Raw genomic sequence first — 20,082 nt, 5'->3', positions numbered from 1 at the left:
GGTGGTTTTCCTTTCGTCCACACCCGCGTCTACTTTCAGGGCTTGAGCGCCTTTGTAGTCCTCTGGTGTGATGTCTGGGACTGGTTTGCTCGTCCCAGGTTTAGCCCTGCTGGATTTCCTCTTCTTCCGGGGTGCGGAATTTGATGTTCGTACCGGCATGCAGCTTCGTGCCAGAACAAGTGTCCTAGTCAGGTGGCATCCTCGTACGTTGTTCATCGGCGTCTTCCATTGCTGCTCCGTCTCCTAGTAGGGGGTCCATCCAGCCGTGCCATTGCAGTCGCTGCCTCTGTCTCATGCGCCATCATCAGAGCCTCTTCGTAGTCCTGTTTCTTGCCGGTCGTCCTCCCTGGACGGATCTCAGCGCCACGTAGTTTCTCACAGGCGTCAGCCACCTCGAGCTTGGTGTCACCTCGCGAGAACTCTTCCACAGTCACTTCGCCTAGTTGCTCGATGTCGGCGTCGATTATCTGCGGCATTATATCTGTACGCTGACTCCTCTCCTGCGACTGGACTCGGTAGGTGGCTCTCTGTTGGTGGACACCGCAGCGTACGTCGAGCACTCCCATAACCTCCTCTTAGGTCAAACATGGCTGGGGGCTGCGTTGTACACGTAGTCCGGTGATTGGATATTTGGCACTCTTCTTGGACGTCGATCCGGTCTTGAACTGGGTCCGGCATGTTCTCTTGGAAGTAATTCTGTCGTCCCGTAAGTTTTCCAACTTCACGGTGGTGGAACCGCCGTCGCTGCTAGCAGGATTCATTTGCGTCTCCACAGCCATCGTTTCCGCACGCAGGGCACTCGCTTCCACCTCTGGGCCTCGAACTCCGGACTCCACAACCATGAGCATCTCTTCGGATCCCTTCTCGTCCAGTTCGTTGACATCCCGCACATCGTCATCGTCAACCTCGGTTTCGAGAGAGCGCACTTCATCTCCCGACTTTAACTGGTCACTCTTCCCTTCACTCAAATCGGTTTTCAGCTGGTCCGGGTTTGACCTCCGCTCAGATCTCAGTTCACTAATGAGTTCACCATAGGAAGATAAGATTTTGTTTTCAAGCTCACTAAACTTGCTTAGAAAAATCTAAAGCTGTTCGGAATTCATTTCGCTAGTAGATATTTCTGTCGACTACAAAATTCCTTACCAGGTACTCGATTCTGACACCAGTTTTACGTAAGAGTTTATCCACTAGTTTATCACACTTGTCCATCCGACTTCTGATGCCAGTTGTAACGTGTTGGCAGGGTAGATAAATAAATAAATAAGTACAGCACCTGGTAGCGTCCTATTTCTAGGATTTATTAACTAAGCACTACAATTACAGATTTACACACACACAGACGGTAGCCGAGATTACAACTTAGGCAAGTACACTTACACTCACTCACACGGTTCGCGGTCTCTCCCTCTTAGCTTCTCTTATGTTCCATCTACAATGACACACACACATACACTGATTATGTACAGTACACTCTCTCAGCCACTTAGTCACACTCGTTAGCGCTGTCACAGTCCACAGCCTACATGCCAGCGTTGCAGGTCGGGATAGTATCCGCTGTTCACTCAACCCGTTGAACTCCGCAGTCTTCACACGTCGGTACCCAGTGTTCCCTTCGCGCTACTCCAGAACACTCCAGGTTCTCCTTCAGCAGCCAGCCTCAAGGGACACACACACACGACATCAGGAAAACAGGAACGCGTCCTCGGCTCCGACAAACAGATACTCGATCAGGCTGACATCTCAGCCCAGGCTACCACTGACTGCGCTCTCCGCTCGCTCACTCTCTAACTAACTCTCACTCACCAATTCTCGCTCCTTGCAGGCAAGTCATTCCTCTGTTATATAGCTGCGCCGACCCTTCTGGAACAGTCCGGATGCTAGATGTATCCAGGAACCTCGCGAGATGGAAGACTCCAGATTAATCGTTGAGTATTTTTCGTCGTCCCATGCGGCGCAACCACGGACGGAAGAGAGAAGGGCCCGCCCAGCACGTAAATGTTGCTTGCGATTGGCGCGCTCGTGTCTAAGGGGGTGGGGGCGATGTGTGACTAGCTCGGCACGAAGCGACTTGGCATGGCGGTCGCTATAACCATTACAATATATATATATACAAACAGATATAAATCTTCACATGTTTTCTGCAGATTATTTACATAATTTACAAAATTATCACGTTCCACCCTTGAGGAGAACTTTCCGAACTGCAGTAGAAGGGTGGTAAAAAGTGTCGAGTGACCCTTCCTGCTGATTTATGGTCCTAAGGGCTTGTATGAACCAAGAATTTTCAAGTGCAACCATCCTACATTTGGGCAGGTGGAATGTACATATCTGCCTTGTTCGTCTGCTTAGAACATTAAGTGGGATCAACCCCAGTATAGCCGGACAGTCCACTTTACTCTTCAAGCATTTAATCACTAACATTGCGTTCACATATTTTCGGCGCGTTGCCAGCGTATTCATTCCAAGAAGGTTTACAAATTCTTCATACCTGCTTAAAGAGAGTGGCATGCACAGGAATATGAAACTAATCCACTTCATGAACCTTATCTGTACTCTCTCGAGATGGTGTATCTGGCCATTCTGATACGGGAGCCACACATCACAACCATACTCGAGACAGGGTCTGACCTTTCGACACATGCAATATTACTGAATGCTTTACAATTCCTTTGGCAAACCCCAGTAGTCTGAAAAATTTCCTTATAATACCATCGATGTGTTTCTCAAAGTATAAGCCATTCCTGTTACTAAGAATTACACCTAGATCATTAAACTCCTCCACACGATTTAAACTTTCTCCACTGATTTTATATCTGTAAAATACAGGTGTTAATTTCCGAGTAAATGACATGACACCACACTTGACCACTCGCAGATCCTCCTGTAGATAATGGCCATCACTGTCTTCTTCTATGACTTTGTATAGTTTCAAGTCATCAGCGCACAAGAGACATTCACTGCTCTGAATGACTCTACTAATATCATTTAGAAACAAAACAAACAGAGGAGGCCCTAACAGTGATCCCTGTGCGACGCCAGATGAAGGTTGATAGGGGTTAGAGATCATACCCTCGGACTTGACAAAGCATATTCGTTTTGTCAAGTAGCTCTTTAGCCACTCAAAAATACTCCCGGACACTCCACGCTGACAACTTTCTCAACAAGGCTTCGTGTTGTAAAGAGTCGAAGGCTTTGTAGAAATCCGTATATATCACATCAACCTGTTTACCTTTGTCTAATGCACCTGAAATTGAAGATAAATAAACTGCCAAATTGGTAACAGGTGACATGCCTTTAACAAATCCATGCTGTGATGGGTCTATGTACTGACTAAAAGAGTCATATAGGCGATTATATACGACTTTCTCCGCCACCTTCGATAAAAGTGAGAGCAACACTACTGGTTTATAATAATCGAACAACAACTTATCACCTTTCTTAATGATAGGGATTACGTAACACTTTTTCCACTCAGCTGGGAAACACCCACATTTAAATGATTTATTTATAATTTCACATAGTGGAATTGCCAGTTGGGAAGCACATTCACGGAGGACGATGCCAGGTATCTCGTCAGGCCCGCATGATTTGTTGATATCCACCGATGACAGGATCTGTGTCACTTCTACCACAGAAGTTTGAATAGACACAGGACCTATTGAAAATGGGGGAGAAAAAGTTGCATTGCAGGGCTCGGAAGGAGAATGGTTCTTCGCGAAAGTTTGCGCAAATGTGTTTAGAATTTTATCTTTTTCATGGATTTCATTTCCGTTTATTAGCATAGTGGGAGGCAGACGGGAAGATTTTCTTTTATTATTAATGAAATTCCAAAAGCGCTTAGGGCGTGTGATGTCATCTTCTACTGACTTAACGTAGTCCCTGTACTTAGCACGCTGCAGTTTTTTACATTCACTTCGTAATGTGGAAAACTGCAATATTCGCACTCTTGACCTGATCTTTTGTATTTCCTTCTCACCCTTTCTTTTTCCTTCAGTTTCCGGATTAGTTCTTAGTCGTACCAAGAAGGATATTTTCTGATGTTAATCTTTCGAAATGGTACGCTGTCTTTTATGACCGCATATAGTAAGTCATAAAAAGTGCTCATAGCTTCATCCAGGGAGTGGGACTCTCTAATCATATCCCAGGGGCACAGGGATAAAAGATCCCTCATTAAAGAAAAATCAGCTTTATTCCATGCAAATATGACTGTTTTGCGCTTTGAAGCAAAATGTCCTTGGCATAGACAGGAAGATTTCGATAGCTTGGTGATCAGAGTGAATTACATTTTCAGTTTTGACGCATTCTCCACTCCAAAGTAATTCATTTGAGACTAAAATTAAGTCTAGAAAATTATCATTCCTAGTAGGGAAATCACAAATCTGACTTAGATCAAATTCATTAATAATTTCTGGAAATAAAAGTATCTCCTCGCTTCTCTGTTTGATAATGTGTTGTACTTTCGATGACTCATCAGTTTTCCAAGCTAATTGGCTCAAGTTAAAATCGCCGCACACAACAACAGTGTCCCGTGAGTTGAGAACAGATGTAATGTTTCCCAATGTTTGACGCAGGTCGCTAAGTCAGTCGTTCACTTCAAAATCAAATCAAAATCTCTTTATTTGCGAATGAGGTGTCTACCTCGGTGGCAAATGGTACACTAAAATACATTATTGTCAAGCACTAAATTTTAAATTAACAGGAGACGAATAAAATTTTCCTAGAATACAATATTATACAATTTACGCTAATAATTTTTTCTATTAAACACACACATCATCCTTAATAAATTTATATTGTTTACAAAATTCTACTTATAATATCTTACAAACATAGTCAACTCATATACAGTACGGTATGTGAAATTACTTCTAATAATACTATACAACTGGTATAAGATTAAAATTTACATAGCATTTATTTACATATTTATATTTTACCCATTTTGGAACATAAGTAGCATAACGACCTGCTGCGTCTTAACCAGAGCCCCTTTTGCCACCACTTTTCAGAGTTCCTGAAGGGCCTTCACAGCTACCGTAGCGGTCCCAGGGCCCTCGAAGTCCCCACTGTACTTCACCCCTACAGGCAGTCCCCTACTTGGGCTGTCCAAACTCCTTAGACCAGGGGATGGAATTAATTTAATCACACACATTTATTATTTACAATATCCTGCACTGGTCGAATGCCCTCTAACATTTAATTTATTATCTCTGTTGTTGTTTATTCTCTTCTTGAATATCTGTACAGATTTTGGAAAAGGATCAAACACTACCCCTGGTAAACTGTTCCACTCCTTCACGCCCTTCCCAATGAAAGAAAATTTACCCCAATCGCTTCTGCTAAAATTCCTTCTAATTTTGTACTTGTGGTCAGTTCTACCAATATAATTATTTTCCAACCGAAGCCTCTCACGGATATCTCCCCATGCTTCTTCTCCTGTATAGGCTCTATATAATCCTATAAGTCTACTTTTCTCCCTTCTCTTACTTAAAGTTTCCCACCCAAGTTCCTTTAACATTTCTGATACACTACTCTTTCTCCTGAAATCCCCTGTTACAAACCTTGCTGCTTTCCTCTGCACACCATCTAGTTCTTTTATTAGGTATTCTTGGTGAGGATCCCAAACACTGTTTGCATATTCCAATAATGGACGAACCATACTCAAGTAACATTTTTCTTTTAATTCTTTGTTGCATCCTTTAAGTAGCCTCATTATGACATGTAACGATCTGTATGCTTTCCCAACAACGTCATCAACATGACCCTTCCAGTGCAAATTACTTTCAAATCTCACACCTAAGTATTTGCACTTGCCATCTTTTGGCATAACTACCTCATCCAAAGTATATTCAAATTCAGTTTTAAAGCTCCTGTTTGTAAAAGTTGTAACAGTTGATTTGCCTCCATTAACCTTCATATTATTTTCTTCAACCCATTGTTGGATACTTTTAAGGTCCCTTTGTAATTCTGAACAATCCTCAATGTTATTTCCCTATAAACAATTATGTCATCTGCATACAATCTTATTTTCGATGTTATATTGTTCCCTAAGTCATTTGCGTATATTAAGAAAAGTAACGGACCGATTATACTACCCTGTGCAATTCCCTTCCAGACTTTCTCTTCCTGTGATATATTATTTCCTACTTTGACTTTCTGAACCCTTGAATTTAGAAATGTTCTTATCCAACGTATAACCCTTATGTCCAATCCTATTCCCTCCAATTTCTTTAATAATATTCCATGTTCCACTCTATCAAAGGCTTTGGAAAGATCTATGGCTATGCAATCTAACTGGCCTCCTGAATCTAACTGATCTGATATGTCCTGCTGAAATCCCACCAGTTGTGCCTCGCAAGAAAATTTCTTTCTAAATCCATACTGGCTCCTCATGAACCAATTTTTATCATCACATATCCCTCTGATGTACTTTGCTATTAAACTCTCCAGTATTTTACAAACTATACTGGTCAGGCTGATTGGTCTGTAGTTCTCTGGTTTCCTTTTATCACCCTTTCCTTTATAAATTGGTATTATTATAGATTCCTTCCATTCCTTTGGTATCACACTATTATTTATGACATAGTCAAAGAGAAATTTTAAATAAGGCACTATATACCACCCCATTGTCTTTAATACCTCCCCAGTAATTTGATCACTTCCTGCTGCTTTTCCTTGCTGAAGCAGTTGGATTTCTCTGAAAATATCTTCATTTGTGAATGAGAAGCTTCTTGTTTCCCTCTGTGTCTCTCCCTCTCTATCTTCTGTTACGGTTTCCAAGTCCTGACAATCTTCTACTGAATCTCGGAATTCCCTACTAAAGAGGTTTGCTTTCTCAGTATCTGTTAAATAGTGTTCACCCCCTTCTCCCACCATTGTAGGAATTTGGATTCCTTTTCCTTTTTGATTCCTAATATATGAATACAGCTTTCTCCATTTCCCTTTGTGGTCATTACCCTCTTGAAGAATGCCATTCATATAATTCTCTTTTGCTTCCTTTTTCACTCTATTCAGTTCCCTCATTAGTTGTTTTCTAGTTTCTCTATTCTCCCTACCTTCTTTGATTTTCCTGTTTACTATTCTACATTTTCTTTTTAATTTTCTTATTTCCCTTGTGTAATAAACAGGGTCTGAGGTCATTTTACCCTTCTTAACAGGTACAAATCTCTTCTCTCCTTCCCAAATTATTCCTTTAAATTTAGCCCAAAGTGTATCCACATTATTCCCTGGAGGCAGGTAGCAACACACAATGAAGACAGCACGACCGGGTTGAGGGTTGATTTTCACTACTTGACACTTCCAATTCCAGCAAGCTCAGGCTTCGGCACTGGTCCAAGGTCAGGCTTCACAGCTAGTAAAACACCTCCATCATCCAGTTTTGAAGTGTTCATGGAATTTTTGTCCTTACGAAATACAATGTAACTGTCCGTTAATATTTCAGTATGAACTACAGTTTAATTAACCCAACTTTCGCTGATACAAATACAGTCATAGTTCCCTTTACTTAGTCCGCATTAAAGTCAGCAAGCGAGTTATGCATACTCCTCACATTTTGATAGAAAAATGTCATACCTTGATTGCTTTGGTTGTGTCCTGGGTTCAGTTGAACATCTCCGGAGAGCGCTAGCATTAGGACGACTAGCACATTGCTGGATACCTGCGGACGAGCCGTCCTCCCTTGGCCGCGGGCGCACCTTTCACTTCGGTGTTGCGACAACAAGTATCTCGAGCCATTGAGAGAAGCCACGAGGCCAGATAAACTGCATTTATTAATCACCAGGACTCTTTCCCAAACTGTATCTCACGCACTGTCAATCTTAAGAGTACTGTAATCACATCGGTACAAACGAACCGGACCGTAGGCATACTTAACTATCGAGAACACAAGTAATACTCGGAGAACTACCGACACCTGAATATGAGAAGTCGCCATCTTTGGTTACTATCGTCGGCGCTTGTTGTCATGTTCCAAGTTGCTCGAGCTCTTACCCACACTAGACACTACAGGTCCAGGATTATATGGGAAGCTGTGGAAATACATAGATATCCTAACAATTTCAACAGGGACACCTGCTATCAATTAAGTAATACCTGGTTGCCAGCCATTAAGAATTTACATAGGTCCTGTCCTTTCACTATTGTTATTTCATCTCGGTGTTTTCCAAATTCGTACGTTCCTCGGCACCATATTTTTCATTCCCGGCTTGTGTCTACATCATACACCTGTCAAGTTCATATTATGTTAGGTATGCACGTTATGTGAACCGCTTAGTCTGATGGTTCCGTCAGCTTCTGCTGCGAACGCTAGCGTTGTGCCATGTCCTGGGAGTCATCTGGTGGCAAATGAACGTACCATTTCCACTTCTATTATAACCTCTAAATTTTAAACGGTCATCGTTTAGGAAGCCTTTCTCATGGACAGTTGAGATTTCTTCTGAGGACGCAGGGCACAGTTCCCTGCGAAACTCTACCGTGCGGTACACCCCTACACTGCAATTTTAAATCTTGCGCCAATAAATCCTCCTCTACAGGAGAAACTCTGAACTTTAAAAACTGTATCAACTCATAAGTTTTCTCAGAAGATGTCGCTACTGTAAATTTTGTGATTATGAAGTTGTCAGTACTGTGTGGATTTCAACTTGTTTTGTTTTCTATTGATCATAAGTGTGGACATTCTTTGATAGATGTCTCTACAAAAAACTATGATCATGCACCCTGGTGCGAAGTGAAGGAAATTTCTTGAAGAAATTTTGTACTCATAAGTTTTGTCTTTACTAAATTTCGTTCTGTCATTTGTGGGTTGGCAATATTAATCTTTCTTTCTGCCAGTTTTGAACTTAGCCAATCCAGAATTTCTTTAATTAATTTTTCACCAGTCATGTCTTTCTTCTTCGATTTTGATTTGTAACTGTAAAGCTACCCAATAAAATTGAGTGGGTGTGGCTGTTTTATTCATGAAGGGTCTCGAACTTTCCCCGAGGGTTTAAAAATGGCTGATTTTCACAGCTCTTCGCCACTTCATCAACATCTAGCTTAGTATATGGACATGTAGCAGGAGGCAGGAAGCGCCTCTTTCATCAGTCAGCAGCCCTTCAATAAGGTAATGGCCATTTAACATCTTTATTTCTTACTAGCTCAGCAGTTCAACCCACGGGGAAGCTCCGAAATCTTTATGATGTAACCTATCTTTCAAGCACGTAATCTTCTCTCGTTTTTCTAAAACTTCAAATATCTTTAATTGTAAACCGGGGATAGAGAGTGCCTTATCCTCTCAAGCTCCCCTTCATTTTTGGTTTGAGGTGACTACGTTTTGGTAACTGTTTTCTTCCCTTCTGTAATGTCTTAAATTTTTCTTATACGAGTCACCTCCAAAGTTTGGGAATAGCCCGTTTCTTCAGCCTAGTGCCTTTTAGGTTTTAAAATGTGTTTTTAGGAGTGCGAATTCACGCCTCCATTCATTTTGCAGTTTGGGCCATTTACTTAACCTATTATTTTTTGACTAAGGCCCAGTAGGTTGGGTACGAGATACCCCCGTTTCATTTGTTGTAAGTTGTGCCTTGTGGGCAATTAAGTGTAAAATTTGGTATGGCCTTGTAATAGGTATGAAAAATTGAGAGCGGGTCAGCTCTTTTATGCGTGGTAAAAGTGCCTCTAGGAGGCCTGATATGGTTTTTGGAGCTAATGCTCCTTGAATGAAGGGGTTTTTCTGCCCTTTGAACAAATGTGTGCCTTGGTAAAGTTGGGCTAGTAGCTCAAGGATTGTAAAACAAATTGGGGCTCAAAACCCAGAACTTGTAATGACCCCTAAACTTGTGCTTTCGTGCTCTTGTTTGTAAAATTATACCTTGTACCTGATCTTCCATTGTTATTTCACCTAGTCAAAATTTGTTAAATCTTGTTGTCTATTGAAAATATTATCTTCAGTTAAATTATAAGTTTAGTTTCATATTGTGGATAGACCCATTCCAGCCCGCACCTTCTTTCACCTCTGCATTCCACGGGTAACCCCGTAACAAGTGGTAGCAGAGCGTGGTTGAATGGGTCTCATTTAAACCCGTTTTGACGGCTAAACATTGCTTTTGTTTTGAACTCTAACAATATTCTCAGTCGCTGGAATTTTTCTAATTTTCTAAAATTTATAAAGTTTCTGCCATGTCCGGCCCTTGCGAAGTCCTCCATCCTGGCTATTTGTGCAAGGAGGAATTAATTTATGAATTAACCATTAGAAATGTTCAATCTGGAGGCACGGTTGCGGTATATACCAACAAACTGAAGGAGTCATTAGAGTTACCTATTTGTATCCCAACTTTGGGAGAGAAGGATATTGATGACGCTCTCTCCACGATCACTGACAACACTACTGAGCTAGCATCTGTAGTTAGTTTTTTGAAGTGAGTGATCGTTCTCCAAATCAGCTTAAACGTGTGCAAGCTAGACTGTTTCATTATTACCACAGAGGTAGGGACCTATTGTCTCTCAAGTTAAGTGACGTTGAGGGTAAGGAGGCTAGTGCTCTGGTTGAACACCTTTCTAAAATGTCTAGTAAGGTTAGCCAATTGTTATCTGGATCTGCTATTCCTAAAACCGACCAGCCCACGGTTCTAAATATTGTAAGTCAGGAGGATTCCTCCAAGGGGGAAAAATGTAGGAAATTAGTATGAATCCAACAAACATCTGCCCCATTAGAAACCGAGTTCCGGTCATTGTACATCCATCCCTCCATTCGTTTTGAATAATGCAGTCTCTGAAATAGCTTCTCCGCCCGCTAGGCCTTTACCCGTTATGCCACCCGGCTTCAGCAGTTTGCCCCATCCTTTAGCAATGTTGCTCTACTAATGATGTCATTGCATTCCTAAGGTTTTTAGTTGAATTTCAAGATCATGCTCTGGTGTTTTCCCTCTCTTCCTCTCAAATTCTTCAAATTATTTATCCTTATTCCATTGGTGTCCTCTCAGACAAAATAGTAAGAGCTATATCTGGAACATGTCAAGTTTGACTTGGAGACAGATAACCAAGCCTTAAGTTGGGTCTTAGCTAGGCCACGTCGTACTGGTCGAATAGCCCGGTGGGCCATCAGGATTTCTGCCTTTCAGTTTGATGTTAGGCATATAAGAGGGTCTGAAAATGTTGTGGCGGACGGACTAAGCCGTATGTTTTCCCATGATGTCGATCCCTTTGAACAGAAAGACAGTTCTTCACTTCCCGAGTCCATATCTCCTGGTATAAATGCCATTCTAATGGATGCTCCCATGTTGTTTAGGGATATTGAAAAATATCAACGTGAAGATCCAGTGCTGGCTCCTATTATGGAAACCCTTTCTTCTGGGGAACATGTTGTCCGTTATGTGTTGAGGAATGGGGTTTTATGTTGCCCGTCAGGGCATGATCAGAAGATGAAAGTTGTAGTTCCAGCTATTCTTGTAACTATGATCTTCAAGTACTACCATGAGACCCCATCAGGGGGGCATTTAGGCATTTTCAAAACCCGAGAAAAGATTCGAGAGATGTTCATTTGGAAAGGTATGGACGGTGAAATTTGTGAATTGGTAAAAGCCTGTAAATCTTGTTGGCTTAGTAAACCTACCATGTCCACTAAGCAAGGGCTATTATTGTCTTCTCATCAAGCGTCGCGCCCCAATGGAACACCTCTATATCGACTACATAGGACCCTTCCCCCAATCAAAGGTGATTGCCAACAAATTCATTCTTGTGTGTGTAGATGGCTTCACTAGAGTTTCCTGGTTATGTCTGACTAAGCTGGCTACCGCTCAGTCCACCATTTCTTGTTTAAATACCATCTTTGCCTCTTTTGGTCCGTGCCAATACTTGGTTTCTGATAATGCTAAAGCCTTTACCTCGAATCTCTTCCGTAAATTCTGTTTTGATCTGTCCATATCTCATGTAACTACTTCTGCGTATTATCCTCAACCATCGCTGGCTGTGCGGGTCAATCGTAATCTGAGATCGGCGCTTATTGCATATCATCATGATGATCATTCTAGGTGGGACACATCCCTGCATTGGTTGATCTTCGCTTTGAATTCGGCGGTTCATGCATCTCATAAGTTCACTCCATCTTCGTTGATGTTTAAGTTTGTACCCAACACGCCGCTCTCTAACCTTTGGTCTCTTAGTAATATTCTACCAGAGACCATAGATCCAGATAATATTAGTGATCTTTGGAAGAAGGCTAATGCCAATCTTAAAGTTTCTCATGAAAAGGTTAGGGAAGGATATGATCGTGGACGGAGGCCCATCAATTTAAAGGTAGGAGATCAAGTCATGGTTAAAAGTTTTGTTCCCGCGGGCGAGCTTACCTCCAGATTTCATGGACCATACATCATTGTAGATTTCCTAACTCCTGTTACATTATTAGTGAGCGATCCAGCCACCGAGAGGATCTTTAGGGTTCACCTGTCCCAGGTGAAACCTGTGTAGTGTCATTGTTAACTTAGCCATCTATGTTTTTGCAACAATGTGAATGTTATATTTTTTTAAGTGGCCTTCTGCCCCAATTTACATTAATTGTTATAGAAATAAGTATTTGATGTAAGAACTTCCCCTCTGGTTACTCTGCTGTCCTTTCCCGTACGGCCATTACCAAGCTCCCGTCTCTTGCTAAACCATACCAGTGGCTAACAATTTCCACGCTGCTGGTCACTCAGCCTCACCAACAAGATCATACGCTAAAGCACAAATTATCAACAACACTTTACTGCCACCAAGATCTTACTGTTTCAGTGCCCCACAGCTGGGAGCCATAACTTTGCTGCTTGAAAGAAGCAAAATAAAGAAAAAGAAAAGAATAATAATAAAACGGATATTTTAAATATTATTATCTGAGTGGATTTATCACTAATTTGTTGTGTTTAAAGCAATGTTTTCTTGAAGGAATTAATTCATGTGTTTATACATGTAATTAATATCCATTGTGTGAACTGTCCATGTTTGTATTCTTGTGTGATACGCATGACAAATTGTTTAATTTTTGCTCTTGCAGTATCAAGTCCTCTGTATGTGATCGGGGTTTTGCTATAGCAAGAGAAGTCTTTTCCTCTCTTTGCTCAGCAGATGTTCAGTAGCCAAACCAGACTCACTCACCACCACAGCTTCAATTCCATGAAGACAGTATGCTACTAGCAGTAAGTAAATATCGTAACTAGAAAATATAAGTGATAACTGTGATGTTCCTGTTATTATTGTGGCACAAAGGATAGAAGTAGGCCAGGATGATTGTCCCTGTTTCGTTTCAGCATTGTACCACTTTTTAAAAGTACCATTTGTCATAACATAAATGTGTTTTTCCAAAAAAAGATCTGCCTTGTTTGTATTACCACTTACTAAAGTGCTCATCGAACTACTTCAACATGAATATCTATTCCCTTTCATAAGTGCATATCGATGGTGTTCGGGTAAAGGGGTTAAGTCATTTTTTTTGTGAAAATGCAGTTAAGTTGCTCAGAATAGACTAGAAGATAAATTCTACACTGGGTAAAAGGAGCTAAGTTGTATCTCCGCTATGTAAATGTGTAATAGGTGTTGAAATCAAAAAAGATCGATACATGTTCGGGTAAAAGGGTCTATGTCAACTTATCCACTTTTGCGTGCTATGCTCTCGGTAAGTAGAAAGGGATTAAGTCGCTTATCTCCTTTTATGCACCACATATAACTTAAACCTTCTTGCCCAGTGTACTGTTCAAACAAGGGATCATTAAGTTATTCTTATCAAGTTTTTGGTGGCAATATTGAACCACCCAGGAGTTTTGAACTGAAAACCAGGAAATTCAAGTTCAGTCGTTAAGATGATATAAAAGACAAGTTGACAACAATAATGTTATCTGCTGTCTACAGTAGGCTGGCTGTCATGAATGCATTATTGGTACATAAATGCCTGAGAGATAGATTCTGTTATAGGCCACTGTGATAGGAAGGATGTTATATGAATTAAATTTGTGAAGTGTGTCCTATTCCTATCTGCAAGTCATTACATATCATCATGTTTAGTTCATGAACAAAGGCAATAATGGCTGTTTGCGGAAGAATCTCAGCAATGATTCAGGAGGTAAGGAAGTTTGAAAATTCTATGGGTAAAAAGACTGGTTTGCGAGAATCTTTACATGACTATTTCTCAGTTATTTGTTCAGTTACCTTAATCTCTTCAGATTCCAGCTCTGCGCCAGATATGATCCTCAGCTGATGGACCACCTAGATTCTGATGATGACCCCCTTTATCCGCCAGATGGAGAAGGCAGCTGTTCACCTGTTTCATCAGACGTTCATTCACTAAAGAAGACATGAATGACAGGAAAGTAACTACATTGCAGCCACTGGGATTTTATGAAGAAGATCCAGTGTTCAAAACTAGGGAGGGTGATGTAGACCAGATGCATGAACTTGGGAATCAAACGGAGGTAGGGAATAAAAAAAAATATAATAATAATGACTTTGCTTCTGAAAATGCGGAGAAAGCTGGGAAAGTCAATATAAGGAAACAAATTAAAAGGCGTACCCAAAGAATTCGTAGCGATCATAAGGAGAAAAGAAACAGAGGTCTAGAATATACGACTGAAACAGGGAAAGTTATTTTCGGAAAGAAGGCTAAATCTTTGCCAGACTGTAGGTTGAACTATAAACATAGATTTCTGGAAGAAGATAGGAGAGTAATTTTCAAAGAATAATGTCCTGATGAGAAAGTATTAAGCAGATCTGTAATGCACACATACCATCTGAGAATTAATGGAGAACTGGAAATAATATCCAAAAAATGTTTCCTTTACAAATTTGATGAAACGAATAAGTTTGTAGGTAATGTCATTATGAAGTCCTAGAAATCACTCACTTGGATAACACCTGTTGACTGTAGGGGACACCACATTCCTACAAACAAATTAAAAGATGAAGTGATCGAGGAAGCTAAGAATCATATACTCTCCATACCTGTGTATGAGAGGCACTATTCAAGGCGAGATCATTACACTTTATATGAAATGTATGATGAATATAAAAGAGCTTGCAGTGGCAATAGGCTCGTTAGTCGAACTGTTTATGAGCGATTGTTTCACGAACACAGAAGAAGGATACCTGTCACAACTGTGACAAGTACGCATTGAAGATAAGTTTGGGAGAAGAAGATCAGTGCAGGTTAGCTGATGAGCCATATTTAGCAAAATCAAATGATAAGAAACTATCCCATTCAGATTGTTGTCTTGGCTTTTGACATGCAGCAGTGCCCAACATCGATAGTTCTGTTGCCTTTTGTAAGAGATTGCTGTGGACTTTCAACCTCGCTGTACATGACTGCACAACTAATCAGGCCCACTTTTACGTGTGCAGTGAAGCAGATGGTGGAGAGGCTCCAATCAGATTGCATCTTCTGTGGCTCGGCATCTTACAGGTGTCCCTTCTCATGTCAAAAGAGCAATAATGTACTCGGATACACGTGGAGGACAAAACAAAAATAAAAATATGGTGGCAATGTGCATGTCTGCATTAACAAATGATCCCACTGTAGACATAATAGACCGCAAGTTCTTGATCCCTGGTCACACACACTTAGCATGTGATACTGACCATGCCCTTATTGAGAGGAAGAAGAATAAAACTTCATCCATATGATTGGATGCAGCTTGTTCGCTCCGGTGGAAAGACTCATCCTTTCAAAGTATACCCTATGAGTAAGGAACACTTCTTAGAGTACTCTGATTTCTACAAAAATGAAGAAGAACAATGATGATGGGGAAAGGTTTAATTGAAGGATGTAAAGTGGCTTAGATATGAGAAAAAGACATGTTGAATGAGTCTACAATCTTCAGAAAATTTCTCTATCTAGACGAGGTCGAGGTAATAATTGACTATAACCAAATAGCTTAATATGATAATAGTGGAAACTCTCCTCACTTAGCACACAGAGTAGCGGCGACAGCACATAGTGCTGCCATCTAGCGGCTCGCAGGGTACACTAACATAACGCGCCATTCAAACACTACACATTTCGACTTCCAACCCAACGAAATACAGGTTTTAAGACGTTTGCGTCGTTCTTGTAACATAATATAGGGAAGGAAAAAAGTGGATGTTGATCTGAATGAACCAGTGATAAGAATAAAACAAATGTATTATCAAATTAAAACATTAGATCGTCATGTTATGACTAGGGCCTACAGTCTTCAAGAGCAAATCACACATGCAATATCTTTTTAAACTTAGTATTTTTACAGGCAATATTTTTCACTGTTGAATCATAGGTTCTATTCACATATGCCTTTATAAGGACTTTGAAATACTTGTCAGTCAGTAATTTTACACAGCTGTTATATAAGCCTACACTACATTCATTCAGTGACAAAAACCTGTCATTTAATTTTCTTCTGATCCCATCTTTGCTTTTTAACAAAAACTAAAAAAACTATCGTCAAATTTTCTTGATATTTTAGCATCTAACTTTCCCTCACAAATATTCGGAAACATAATTTTAGAACTGTCATACTTTTTCATTTCTATGTGCAAGTTTCCCGTGCTATAATCATTATATTAAGATGACAATACATCCCTACACTCAGCATGGGGAAATTTGCTACATGCCCAGCCTATGACATAATTGTCTGCATTTTCCTGTATTATATCATGGTCATAATCAGTTACCTGATCACTTAACTCACACTGTCGAGTGACATTAGCATCAAAATTGCACTTCATCACATCACTATGAGTCAGTAGAAAGTCCGCAACATCAGATTCACAATCGCTGTCATCAGAAGCACAGAGCAATTGATTTATCATAACACCCCTAATGGCACTGCGAAATGTTGTTGCATCTGAAGTTACATTGTTACCTCCTCTTGCTCTGATGATGGAAAAAATGTTTTCAATGCAGTTCTGTGTGAGCCTCCTTGTTAGCAAATAATGAAAACCATAATCACTATATTAATCAGACCACAATAGTTTCAGTGTAGAAATATTATCTATCCAACCCTGAATACAGAGAGGGTTGCCTTTGCGGTTATTCAAAACTTTGAGTTGTTTTAGACAATCTCAAATTTCATCCAGCTTTTTCATATGCCCTGAGTCATTGTTTAAGGGTCTCCTGCACTCTTTCGGGCTACTGAGACTTCAAGAATTAAAAATATCAGACAAAGTATCACACATTTCTATAAACTCTGCAGTGTTTGCAGCACTTGATTGCAAAGAATTGAATGACACATGAACTAGCATTCCAGAAGCTACAGAATGGCTGAGGACCCTGGTGGCTAAACATACCCTCATACCTTTCATCTAAATCTGCCCTTCTGTTCTTCACCCACTGAGTACACCTAAAAATCTATTAAATTCATAGGTTTAATCATAACAATATTTTAAAGAAAGTATGTTCTCATAAATAGGAAAAAAAAAAATACCAGGACGTTAAACATTAACAGGTAGGCCTATACTCACAGCACTTTGTTGTTAGGAAATCTGTAAAATGGCTTGCGATCACTTTGTCTTCTGTAATGAAAACACCCATACACAGCACAAATAACTCCTCTTCCTGCCATTTCCAAAATCGTGATACATAACAAGCACAAAACTATCTGAAGTACAAATAAGAAACTTCTGGCGTACACAGCTGACAGCCGTAGCAAGAGTTGTTAGCCTCTCGAACCTCTAGATGGCACGCAGAAGCGGTGTTGCCAGTTTCTCGCAGGAGTTTCCACTATTATCATATTAAGCTATTTGCTGTTACCTCAGTAGTCTTACAGGGGACCTGTTGTGACTTTAGTGCTGAAGAAACAAGATCTTCTTTCTCAGCTCCCTTTAACGCCTAAAGTATTTCACAACTTCTATAAGGCATTTCCAATCAACATAACTCCCAATATTCTTCCTGATACTGTAGCCGCAGTGATGAGGAATGTGATGATGAGCTTTATTAATAGATAGACAAAACTTGTGGTTATGAGGATATTAAAATGTAACAAAGGCATTGTTTGTGATTGTTTCATTACTAAATTAAAAAAAAATGTTTATATCTCTAGTATTCAGTATTCTTGTAAAATGAGAAAAAGTTGATTTCCTCTGATAATTTTGGAAATTCATTTCAAATCAAATCAAAATCTCTTTATTTGCAAATGAGGTGTCTACCTTGGTGGCAAATGGTACACTAAAATACATTATTGTCAAGCACTAAATATTAAATTAACAAGAGAAGAAAATTTTTCCTATAATACAATATTATACAATTTACGCTAACAATGTTTTCTATTAAACACACAGCTCATCCTTAATAAATTTATATTGTTTACAAAATTCTACTTATAATATCTCCTGTACTACTTACAAATATAGTCAACTGATATACAGTATGTGGAATTACTTCAAATGATACTATACAACTGGTATAACATTAATATTTACTTTTTTTTTTTTACCCGTTCTGGATCCTAAGTAGCATAACGACTCGCTGCGTCTTAACCAGAGCCCCTTTTGCCACCACTTTTCAGAGTTCCTGAAGGGCCTTCACAGCTACCGTAGCGGTCCCAGGGCCCTTGAAGTCCCCACTGTACTTCACCCCTACAGGCAGTCCCCTACTTTGGCTGTCCAAACTCGTTAGACCAGGGGATGGAATTAATTTATTCACACACATTTTTTTTATTTACAATAACCTGCACTGGTCGAATGCCCTCTAACACTTCATTTATTTTCTCTGTTGCTGTTTATTCTCTTCTTGAATATCTGTACAGATTTTGGAAAACGGATCAAACACTACCCCTGGTAAACTGTTCCACTCCTTCACACTCTTCCCAATGAATGAAAATTTACCCCAATCGCTTCTGCTAAAATTCCTTCTAATTTTATATTTGTGGTCAGTCCTGCCGATATAATTATTTTCCAACTGAAGCCTCTCACGGATATCTCCCCATGCTACTTCTCCTGTATAGGCTCTATATAATCCTATAAGTCTAGTTTTCTCCCTTCTCTTACTTAAAGTTTCCCACCCAAGTTCCTTTAACATTTCTGATACACTACTCTTTCTCCTGAAATCCCCTGTTACAAATCTTGCTGCTTTCCTCTGCACACTATCTATTTCTTTTATTAGGTATTCTTGGTGAGGATCCCAAACACTGTTTGCATATTCCAATAATGGACGAACCATACTCAAGTAACTTTTTTCTTTTAATTCTTTGTTGCATCCTTTAAGTAGCCTCATTATGACATGTAATGATCTGTATGCTTTCCCAACAATGTCATCAATATGACCCTTCCAGTGCAAATTACTTTCAAATCTCACACCTAAGTATTTGCACTTGCCATCTTTTGGCATAACTACCTCATCCAAAGTATATTCAAATTCAGTTTTAAAGCTCCTGTTTGTAAAAGTTGTAACAGTTGATTTGCCTCCATTAACCTTCATATTATTTTCTTCAACCCATTGTTGGATACTTTTAAGGTCCCTTTGTAATTCTGAACAATCCTCAATGTTATTTCTCTATAAACAATTATGTCATCTGCATACAATCTTATTTTTGATGTTATATTGTTCCCTAAATCATTTGCGTATATTAAGAAAAGTAACGGACCGATTATACTACCCTGTGCAATTCCCTTCCAAACTTTCTCTTCCTGAGATACATTATTTCCTACTTTGACTTTCTGAACCCTTGAATTTAGAAATGCTTTTATCCAACGTGTAACCCTTATGTCCAATCCTATTCCCTCCAATTTCTTTAATAATATTCCATGTTCCACTCTATCAAAGGCTTTGGAAAGGTCTATGGCTATGCAATCTAACTGACCTCCTGAATCCAACTGATCTGATATGTCCTGCTGAAATCCCACCAGTTGTGCCTCACAAGAAAATTTCTTTCTAAATCCATACTGGCTCCTCAAGAACCAATTTTTATCATCACATATCCCTCTGATGTACTTCGATATTAAACTCTCCAGAATTTTACAAACTATACTGGTCAGGCTGATTGGTCTGTAGTTCTCTGGTTTCCTTTTATCACCCTTTCCTTTATAAGTTGGTATTATTATAGATTCCTTCCATTCCTTTGGTATTACACTATTATTTATGACATAGTCAAAGAGAAATTTTAAATAAGGCACTAT

General features: G+C 39.8%; 1 long non-coding RNA gene across 1 annotated transcript in view; it reads left to right on the top strand.

Annotated features, from left to right (window-relative positions):
* Positions 1-13,129, top strand: part of LOC136875115 (uncharacterized) — a 37,646-nt gene extending 24,517 nt beyond the window's left edge. The window contains exon 3 of the long non-coding RNA XR_010860373.2: positions 13,001-13,129. This is a non-coding gene — a long non-coding RNA (uncharacterized lncRNA). The remainder of the gene's footprint in view (positions 1-13,000) is intronic.
* The last annotated feature ends 6,953 nt before the right edge of the window (positions 13,130-20,082 follow it).

Source organism: Anabrus simplex, chromosome 5 (assembly GCF_040414725.1).
Source record: "Anabrus simplex isolate iqAnaSimp1 chromosome 5, ASM4041472v1, whole genome shotgun sequence".
In the NCBI taxonomy this organism is placed as follows: domain Eukaryota; kingdom Metazoa; phylum Arthropoda; class Insecta; order Orthoptera; family Tettigoniidae; genus Anabrus; species Anabrus simplex.
The sequence above is the reverse complement of the archived record's forward strand: the minus strand, read 5'-3'. Positions and strand labels throughout refer to the sequence as shown.